The 11236-nt window shown below is 41.5% G+C and overlaps 1 pseudogene; it reads left to right on the top strand.

Annotated features, from left to right (window-relative positions):
* The first annotated feature begins 9204 nt into the window (after positions 1 to 9204).
* Positions 9205 to 10140, top strand: LOC129651426 (olfactory receptor 4D1-like; annotated as a pseudogene).
* Positions 10141 to 11236: the final 1096 nt, after the last annotated feature.

The raw sequence follows: 11236 nt of genomic DNA, 5'->3' as shown, positions 1-11236 counted from the left end.
AGAAAGTGTTCTAGTTTCATTCTTTTATAAGTGGTAGACCCATTTTCCCATCACCACTTGTTAAAGAGATTTTCTTTTCTCCATTCTTGGCTCATTTGTCGAAGATAAGGTGTCCATAGGTGCGTGGATTTATCTCTGGGCTTCCTTTTTGTTCCATTGTTTTATTTTTCTGTCTTTGTACCAGTACCATACTGTCTTGATGACTGTAGCTTTGTAGTATAGTTTCAAGTTAGGCAGATTGATTCCTCCAGTTCCATTCTTCTTTCTCAAGATTGCTTTGGCTATTCGAGGTTTTTTGTATTTTCATACAAATTGTGAAATTATTTGTTCTAGTCTTCTGAAAACACCGTTGGTAGCTTCATAGGGATTGCACTGAATCTATAGATTGCTTCAGGTAGTATACTCATTTTCACTATATTGATTCTTCCAATCCATGAACACGGTATAGTTCTCCACCTAAAGGTGTCCTCTTTGATTTCTTTCATCAGATCAGATCAGTTGCTCAGTCGTGTCCGACTCTTTGCGACCCCATGAATCGCAGCATGCCAGGCCTCCCTGTGATCACCAACTCCTGGAGTTCATCCAGACTCACGTCCATCGAGTCAGTGATGCCATCCAGCCATCTTATCCTCTGTCGTCCCCTTCTCCTCCTGCCCCCAATCCCTCCCAGCATCAGAGTCTTTTCCAATGAGTCAACTCTTCGCATGAGGTGGCCAAAGTACTGGAGTTTCAGCCTTAGCATCATTCCTTCCAAAGAAATCCCAGGACTGATGTCCTTCAGAATGGACTGGTTGGATCTCCTTGCCTTCCAAGGGACTCTCAAGAGTCTTCTCCAACACCACAGTTCAAAAGCATCAATTCTTCGGCACTCAGCCTTCTTCACAGTCCAACTCTCACATCCATACATGACCACAGGAAAAACCATAGCCTTGACTAGACGAACCTTTGTTGGCAAAGTAATGTCTCTGCTTTTGAATATGCTATGTAGGTTGGTCATAACTTTTCTTCCAAAGAGTAAGCGTCTTTTAATTTCATGGCTGCAGTCACCATCTGCAGTGATTTTGGAGCCCAGAAAAATAAAGTCTGACACTGTTTCCACTGTTTCCCCATCTATTTCCCATGAACTGATGGGACCGGATGCCATGATCTTCATTTTCTGAATGTTGAGCTTTAAGCCAACTTTTTCACTCTCCACTTTCACTTTCATCAAGAGGCTTTTGAGTTCCTCTTCACTTTCTGCCATAAGGGTGGTGTCATCTGCATATCTGAGGTGATTGATATTCCTCCTGGCGATCCAGCTTGTGTTTCTTCCAGTCCAGCGTTTCTCATGATGTACTCTGCATATAAGTTAAATAAACAGGGTGACAATATACAGCCTTGACGTACTCCGTTTCCTATTTGGAACCAGTCTATTGTTCCATGTCCAGTTCTACCTGTTGCTTCCTGACCTGCATACAAATTTCTCAAGAGGCAGATCAGGTGGTCTGGTATTCCCATCTCTTTCAGAATTTTCCACAGTTTATTGTGATCCACACAGTCAAAGGCTTTGGCATAGTCAATAAAGCAGAAATAGATGCTTTTCTGGAACTCTCTTGCTTTTTCCATGATCCAGCAGATGTTGGCAATTTGATCTCTGGTTCCTCTGCCTTTTCTAAAACCAGCTTGGACATCAGGAAGTTCACGGTTCACATATTGCTGAAGTCTGGCTTGGAGAATTTTGAGCATTACTTTACTAGCATGTGAGATGAGTGCAATTGTGTGGTAGTTTGAGCATTCTTTGGCATTGCCTTTCTTTGGGATTGGAATGAAAACGGACCTTTTCCAGTCCTGTGGCCACTGCTGAGTTTTCCAAATGTGCTGGCATATTGAGTGCAGCACTTTCACAGCATCATCTTTCAGGATTTGGAATAGCTCAACTGGAATTCCATCATCTCCACTAGCTTTGTTCATAGTGATGCTTTCTATGTCCCACTTGACTTCACATTCCAGGATGTCTGGCTCTAGGTGAGTGAGCACACCATCATGATTATCTGGGTCGTGAAGATATTTTTGTACAGTTCTGTGTATTCTTGCCATCTCTTCTTAATATCTTCTGCTTCTGTTAGGTCCATACCATTTCTGTCCTTTATTGAGCCCATCTTTGCATGAAATGTTCCTTTGGTATCTCTGATTTTCTTGAAGAGATCCCTAGTCTTTCCCATTATGTTGTTTTCCTCTATTTCTTTGCATTGATCGCTGAAGAAGGCTTTCTTATCTCTTCTTGCTCTTCTTTGGAACTCTGCATTCAGATGCTTATGTCTTTCCTTTTCGCCTTTGCTTTTTGCTTCTCTTCTTTTCACAGCTATTTGTAAGGCCTCCCCAGACAGCCATTTTCCTTTTTTGCATTTCTTTTCCATGGGGATGGTCTTGATCCCTGTCTCCTGTACAATGTCACGAACCTCATTCCATAGTTCATCAGGCACTCTATCTATCAGATCTAGGCCCTTTAAATCTATTTCTCACTTCCACTGTATAATCATAAGGGATTTGATTTAGGTCATACCTGAATGGTCTAGTGGTTTTCCCTACTTTCTTCAATTTAAGTATGAATTTGGCAATAAGGATTTCATGGTCTGAGCCACAGTCAGCTCCTGGTCTTGTTTTTGCTGACTGTATAGAGCTTCTCCATCTTTGGCTGCAAAGAATATAACCAATCTGATTTTGGTGTTGACCATCTGGTGATGTCCATGTACAAAGTCTTCTTTTGTGTTGTTGGAAGAGGGTGTTTGTTATGACCAGTGCATTTTCTTAGCAAAACTCTATTAGTCTTTGCCCTGCTTCATTCCATATTCCAAGGCCAAATTTGCCTGTTACTCCAGGTGTTTCTTGACTTCCTACTTTTGCATTCCAGTCCCCTATAATGAAAAGAACACCTTTTTTGGTGTTAGTTCTAAAAGGTCTTGTAGGTCTTCATAGAACCGTTCAACTTCAGCTTCTTCAGTGTTACTGGTTGGGGCATAGACTTGGATTACTGTGATATTGAATGGTTTGCCTTGGAAACGAACAGAGATCATTCTGTCATTTTTGAGATTGCATCCAAGTACTGCATTTCGGACTCTTTTGTTTTCCATGATGGCTACTCCATTTCTTCTAAGGGATTCCTGCCCACAGTAGTAGATATAATGGTCATCTGAGTTAAATTCACCCATTCCAGTCCATTTCAGTTCGCTGATTCCTAGAATGTCGACATTCACTCTTGCCATCTCCTGTTTGACCACTTCCAATTTGCCTTGATTCATGGACCTGACATTCCAGGTTCCTATGCAATATTGCTCTTTACAGCATCGGACCTTGCTTCTATCACCAGTCACATCCACAGTTCAGTATTGTTTTTGCTTTGGCTCCATCCCTTCATTCTTTCTGGAGTTATTTCTCCACTCATCTCCAGTAGCATATTGGGCACCTACTGACCTGGGGAGTTTCTCTTTCAGTATCCTATCATTTTGCCTTTTCATACTGTTCATGGGGGTTCTCAAGGCAAGAATACTGAAGTGGTTTGCCATTGCCTTCTCCAGTGGACCACATTCTGTCAGATCTCTCCACCATGACCCGCCCATCTGGGGTTGCCCCACAGGCATGGCTTAGTTTCATTGAGTTAGACAAGGCTGTGATCCTAGTGGGATTAGATTGACTAGTTTTCTGTGAGTATGGTTTCAGTGTGTGCCCTCTGATGCCCTCTTGCAACACCTACCATCTTACTTGGGTTTCTCTTACCTTGGGCATGGGTTATCTCTTCACAGCTGCTCCAGCAAAGCGCAGCCATTTCTCCTTACCCAGTGTTTTATAATTTTCTATATATAGGCCTTTTGTTTCCTTAGGTAGATTTATTCCTAAGTATTTTTATTCTTTTCATTGCAATGGTGAATGGAATTGTTTCCTTAATTTCTCTTTCTGTTATATGACACAGCAATCCCACTGCTGGGCATACACACTGAGGAAACCAAAATTGAAAGAGACATGTGTACCCCAATGTTCATTGCAGCACTGTTTATAATAGCTAGGAAATGGAAGCAACCTAGATGTCCATTGGCAGATGAATGGATAAGAAAGTGTGGTACATATACACAATGGAATATTACTCAGCTATTAAAAAGAATGCATTTGAATCAGTTCTAATGAGGTGGATGAAACTGGAGCCTATTATACAGAGTGAAGTAAGTCAGGAAGAAAAACACCAATATAGTACATTAACGCATATATATGGAATTTAGAAAAATGGTAATGATGACCCTATATGTGAGACAGCAAAAGAGACACAGATATAAAGAAGAGACTTTTGGACTCTGTGGGAGAAGGCGAGGGTGGGATGCTTTGAAAGAATAGCATTGAAACATGTGTATTACCATATGTGAAATAGATCACAATCCAGGTTTGATGCATGAGACAGGGTGCTCAGGGCTGGTGCACTGGGACAACACTGAGGGATGGGATGGGGAGGGAGGTGGGTTCCGGATGGGGGACACATGTACACCCATGGCTGATTCATGTAAATGTATGGCAAAAACCACTACAATATTGTAAAGTAATTAGCCTCCAATTAAAATTAATTAATTAATTTACAAAAAAAAGAGTGCATTACTTGAGAGGAGAAATATATAAAGTAGAATATACAAGGGCTTCCTTACTGAAAACCAAATCAGAGTAATAATGAATTAATCCAGGTAATTTAATTAGTTGCTGTGGAGACACAAGAGACCCAGTTTCAATCCTTGGGTCAGGAAGATCTCTGGGAGGGGGAAATGGAAACCCACTCAGTATTCTTGTTTGAAAAATTCCATGGACAGAGGAGACTGGTGGAGTGAGTCCATGGGGTCCCAACGAGTGGGACACGACTTAGTGACTGAACAACAGATAATGCTACAGTTATTAACACCTGATAGTCAAGGAGGCTGATAAGACCTATTCCCTTCCCCAGCATTGACCAGGCTATTTTGACAAGAAGCTGGAGTTTAAAATGAGCTAAAACTCAATACTTGGAGGAATTAGTGTTTTTAAAATCTCTTCTATGTGGGAAAAATCAGAGCTCACCAGTTTAAAAACAAAACAAAACAAAACAAAACAAAAACAAATCTGAGAGATTACATTTTGCTAGCTATAAAGATTTGTAACAAGGAATTCGGACCAACCTGAAATCTAAAGTAGAATTGGAAACTCCAAGAAACACAGTTTTTATTGTACACTAGGATTATGAAGCCAGTTAATTACAGTTCTCAACAGTTCATCATAAGGTGGTGTATATACATCCTGCACTACTACTTTTATGAAAGGACGGATCTTACTGAATAATAATTCCTATATAAAGAATACTAGAATGTTACAGATGGCTCAATATAATTGGATATGGATGGGAAGTCAACCTTCAAATCTGGTTGAGAAAATAAAAGAATTTACAAGGTTTGTTTCCAATGTAGTAAACAAACAGTTTTCCACCTATGGCATTGTGCAAGTTGAGATCAATTAATTCTAGCATTGAAACGTGTATATTCCCATATGTGAAATAGATCACCAGTCCAGGTTTGATGCATGAGACAGGGTACTCAGGGCTGGTGCACTGTGATGACCCTGAGGGATGGGATGGGGAGGGAGGTGGGAGGGGGGTTTAGGATGGGGGACACATGTACACCCATGGCTGATTCATGTGAATGTATGGCCAAAACCACTACGATATTGTAAAGTAATTAGCCTCCAATTAAAATAAATAATTTTAAAAAAGATCAATTAATTCTTTGTAAAAAACGAAACTACCAAATCTGTTGTCTTTAATGACACAAAAAGAACTGAAAATTGTGCTGACAACGAACTTCCCTGGTGGCTTAGACGGTAAAGCATCTGCCTACAATCTGGGAGACCCAGGTTCGATCCCTGGGTTGGGAAGAGCCACTGGAGAAGGAAATGGCAACCCACTCTGGATTCTTGCCTGGAAAATCCAATGGACGGAAGAGCCTGATGGGCTGCAGTCCATGGGGTCACAAAGAGTTGGACACAACTGAGTGACTTCACTTTCTTTCTTTTCTTTCTTTATTGTGCTGACAAGAGCAGTAAAACTCAAAGTTGGTGGTTCTCAAACTGTGGCCCCAGACAAGCAGCATTAGCATCATCTGAAAACTTGTTAGAAATGCGAATTCTCTGACTCAACCCAAGACCTACTAAAGCAAGAATTTTTCATGGGTTTTCTGAGTTTTAACATCGCCTCCAGGTAATTCTAGTGGATGTTCGAGTATGTGAGTGAATGAACTGTGAAATGGGTCTTTCCAAAAATCCCAGAAATTTTGTTTATTTTGGAGAAACTCTGTCCTTTCTGATCCTCATCTCCTGATCCTACATGTTGTGAATCTCTACAGTTTTCAATATTCTTGGTGGGATTTTGTTTTCTTTTGTTGTTTTGTGTAAGTTTTTGTTGTTGTTTTTGGTTCTTTGTCTTCTAGCCCAAGGAGAACTTTCCAATAGTAAGCCCTTCTAAAAGACTTTGGAACTTTGAAACAACTCTCATTGTTCCCTTGTACCCAGCAGGAATCATTCCAGCTCTCCTTCCTGAGCCCAGTCCAATCATTTCTCCCTGAGGATATACTCTCTTCCCTAGGGTCATGCCCCTGAGTCCTGTGTGTGAGGGATGGACAGAGAACAGGAAGCTGTGGGGCTACATAGGGAGGATCCCACCAAAAGATGTAAGACCTCAACTCTCTTCCCCCATTCAAGGCTGAAAGAAGGTGAGAGCCTGAGGGCTTTCCACACAAGCATATAAGTCAATGGTAGTTAGGTTTTTTGAAACAGCAGCTGAAGAATAAACATGTGACATAGTAGCTCAGTTGGTAAAGAATCCACCTGCAATGCGGGAGACCCCAGTTTGATTCCTGAGTCTGGAAGATGCTCTGGAGAAGGGATAGACTACCCACTCCAGTATTCTTGGGCTTCCCTTGTGGCTCAGCTGGGAAAGAATCCACCTGTAATGAGGGAGACCTGGGTTCGATCCCTGGGTTGGAAAGATCCCCTGGAGAAGGGAATGGCTATCCACTCTAATACTCTGGCCTAGAGAATTCCAGGGTTTGTATAGTCCATGGGGTCGCAAAGAGTCAGACACGACTGAGCAACTTTCATTTTCACTTCACTTTCACATAGACTTGATGGTACTAAGTCTAATGTTGGAAGAGAGCTTTGGGAAGTAATTTGGGTGGATGTACTGTTAAAATAACTGCTTCAGGTTCTATGTAAAACCCAGTAATTTTAGCAACGAAGTATAGCACTGCCCTTGTGAGATAGGAAACAGAGGATAAGTAAGTTCACTTTAAATATCTCCACATAATCCATTACCTACTTAATACAGTATTTGGCAACATTCACTGAGCATGTGTTGTTACCAGAGTTTCTGTTCCAAGTTCTGGGGTTACTAAGATATTGAAATTATGATGCAGTTGGTTGAGGAGAGAAACTGGGAAAATGAATGGTGGTAAATACAAAACAGTAGTATTTTTGAAATGTTATAAGAACCCCGAGAATGGGGAATTTGTTCTGCATGGGAGAAATGGTGATAGGAGTAACAAAGGGTGACATTTGAATGGGCTTTTCTAGATTTGAGAAAGTCAGATCAGAATTCTGGGAAACCAATATGGCAATAAATAAATAAAATATTTAATAATCTATTGAAACCTTGTGGTTCATTGGCGGTATAGATGCTGATTAGGAAGGACGATGAAGATTACATTTCATAGTCTGTATGACATGCTGAGTTGCATACACTTCTGTATGTGTTTCTACCCTGACTTGATCTGGCTCCTAAGAGGCTCTGGTGGAATCACTACAAGAATTAATGTGAGAGGGGAACGTGATCAGATCAGCATTTAGAAAGATCTCAGGTACAGCTGTGTAGAAGGTGTACTGGAGGAAGAGAAGATGAAAGTGAAAAATAAGAAGGGAGTGATCTCTAATGGATAATGGATCTGGGGAGTCAGGTGAGAGTGAGTGGAGAATGAGAGGAAGTGGAAGGGGAGGGGAGGGCACATATCATTCTATCTCTCACCTTCCAAGAGTCTTTCTTCACCTTTGGTCCCAATTTTTCCTCTGCTCCTTCATCTTTCCATTCCCCTTCCTTCACTCATTCTATTTCCACATTTTCCTTGTTTTTAAATTTCTTCTTCCATTCAATTCTTCACCTATTTCCGTTTCTTCTCCTTCAATAATTTTTTTTCTCTTCTATTGGATTGGATTCGACAGCTTCTGAAATTGCTGTCTTTTCAGAAGAGCTCTAAGTCTCCTCTTCAAACAATATATTCATCTATGTCTGTACTAATTAGTTACCCTTCAGCGCTTGACTCCACCTATGTTCTGGGTGAACTGAACCTCACTCAGTTAGGGGCTACCTACCGTGGAGGATGGGGAAAAACGAAATGTCCCAGGTGTGCAGCTGTGGCCAGAAATTCTCCTGCATGGACCTGCATATTTCACTCATGCTAGAGTTAATACCGGGTATTTATTAGTTACTAACAGCAAGGATGAGCGCTGCAGGGCACAAATAAATTCTGAAATGAAGATTGTATCCATAGCACATTTTTGTTGAATTGTAGAAGAAAAACATAGACACGTGAAAACGTTCATTAACATTATTATCTGTTTACTGTTGCATGAAAGAAAAATGATTGGTACAAAAATGTATTAGAGACTGGAAAAGGGAGACTATCTTAAGAGTAGGAGACTATACAGAGGAGAGTGATTACCATTTATTATTTTACACACTGTTCTAGAAAACCTATGTATTATTTTATTCAAGCTCCTAGACAAATTTACAGACAAAACATTTTCTTACAGAGATGAAATCTGAGACTCAGATAAGAAATTTACTCAAGGTCAAATCTCAGAGAAATATAGTTATGAACTTTGGTTCTGTTGGGCTCTGTGTGTCTTCCCACCACTCTATTACCACTGAATCTTTGAAAAGCAGGTTACATGTGTCTCTAGATCAATTTAAGGTATCTTGTGAATGTGTATTCCAGTATCAGCTGTCCAAAGACAAGATCATTTATATCAGCCCAGGGTATTATGATCTGCACATGAGGGTGTCCTTTGTCTGGACTTGGACAATTGCTTTGAGTCACTGAGGACTAGAATGGTGCATAGTAACTTTATACATCTCTGTTTGTGGTGTGTTTTCTTTAGGTGTATGGAGAAGATAGCATGGATTCAGGGAACAACACATGGGTGTCAGAGTTTGTCTTCTTGGGGCTCTCACAGACTCAGGAGCTCCAGCTCTTCTTGTTCCTGGTGTTACTGTTTGTCTACACCACCACTGTCATGGGAAACCTCCTCATCATAGTCACGGTGACCTCTGATTCCAGGCACAACACACCCATGTATTTCCTGCTGCAAAATCTGGCTGTTTTAGATCTTTGTTTCTCCTCAGTGACTGCCCCAAAGATGCTGGTGGACTTCCTCACTGAGAAGAAGACCATCTCCTACCAGGGCTGCATGGCCCAGATCTTCTTTTTCCACCTTTTGGGAGGTGGGACCGTCTTCTTCCTCTCAGTGGTGGCCTATGACCGCTACATAGCCATCTCCTAACCCCTCCACTACATCACCATTATGAACACTTGAGTGTGTGTGGGGCTAGTGGTGGCTGCCTGGATAGGGGGCTTTGTCCACTCCATTGTCCAGCTTGTTTTGATGCTTCCATTGCCTTTTTGTCACCCCAACACCTTGGATAACTTCTACTGTGACATTCCACAAGTGCTGAGACTTGCCTGCACAGACACCTCCCTCCTGGAGTTCCTTATGATCTCCAACAGTAGGATGCTGGTCTTCATCTGGTTCTTCCTTCTTCTGATCTCTTATACTGTCATCCTGGTGATGCTGAGGTTCCACTCAGGGCAGGCGAGGAGGAAGGCAGCTTCCACCTGCACCACCCACATCATCGTTGTGTCTATGATCTTCATTCCTAGTATCTATATCTATGCCCGACCCTTCACTTCCTTCTGCATGGACAAAGCTGTGTCTATCAGCTACACTGTCTTGACTCCCATGCTCAACCCTATCATCTGTGCACGGAGGAATCAGGAGATGCAGGCAACCATGAAGAGGTTAGGCAAGCGCCTAGTGATTTCCAGCAGGAAGTGAACTTAAGACAGATTGACTTTAAATGACAAATGTTTTCTCTGAACTGTTTTCCCATGTGCAAAGTGGATTTTATTGAGTGTGGCAGCTGAGATTAAAGTAATATTTCTATGGACCTCCTCCTGTGTCAGGTATTGTGTTAGGCACTTTCATACTTCTGTGTCATTCTCAGAAAACTTACAGTGGATATGCTATTATTATATTAAACAGTTTTGCCCACCCATGGTGCCTTAATGGTAAAGAATGTGCTTGCCAATGCAGGAAACATGAGTTCAATCCCTGGGTCAGAAAGATCCCCTGGAGAAGGAAATAGCAACCCACCCCAATATTCTTGCCTGGGAAATCCCATGGACAGAAGAGCCTGGTGGGCTAGAGTCCTTGGTGTTCCAAAGAGTTGGACATGACTTAGCAACTAAATGAATGAAACAGTTTTATAAATGGGAAAACTCAGAGAGAAGTGACTTGTTCAATAATGAGAAGCAAGTGAGGTGAAGAGCTGGGCTAGGGGACAGTTTCTCTGACTCCAAGTTTCGAGGCAGAGGATATGGGTAGAATTTGAAACTCAGGGTCTCAGACAATCACAAAGGAAAACTTAGAGAGTTCCTCTTCTATGGATAAATATCTGTGATGAATGCTCCATATTTTCATCTCAACTCTGAAGCAATCACATTTGTTCTGCTCTCTGTCTCTCTACCTCAACCTCCCTGTGGTATTTTGGAAGTGATCTCACTTGTAACATTGTCTAAAAATTCCCATAAGGGTATTTTCCCTTTGGATTTGTTCCTTTTCTACCAAATACTCTTTGGATAATATGAAAACTATTCTACTCTCCGAACCAAATCCTTACATCATTTGTATGATGTGGCTAAGAAGAGGATGCTCTAGAATGGTTGGGGAACCAAGGCCAGAGAGAGCAGGACCATGTCTATTAGTGATCCTGGACTGAGGTATGGGTTCAGGCCAAGCTGCTGCCTCATGGGGTTTTGCCTTTCTCTTTGACTTCCTACCCTGGAATGGGGCTTCTTGAAGGGTGGGGGCTGTACTTTATTCATCTTTAAATCTTCTCAGGACCTAGACATTATCTTATTCAAATAGACAT

This window comes from Bubalus kerabau, chromosome 4 (assembly GCF_029407905.1).
Source record: "Bubalus kerabau isolate K-KA32 ecotype Philippines breed swamp buffalo chromosome 4, PCC_UOA_SB_1v2, whole genome shotgun sequence".
Classification (NCBI taxonomy): Eukaryota; Metazoa; Chordata; class Mammalia; order Artiodactyla; family Bovidae; genus Bubalus; species Bubalus kerabau.
The sequence above is the reverse complement of the archived record's forward strand: the minus strand, read 5'-3'. Positions and strand labels throughout refer to the sequence as shown.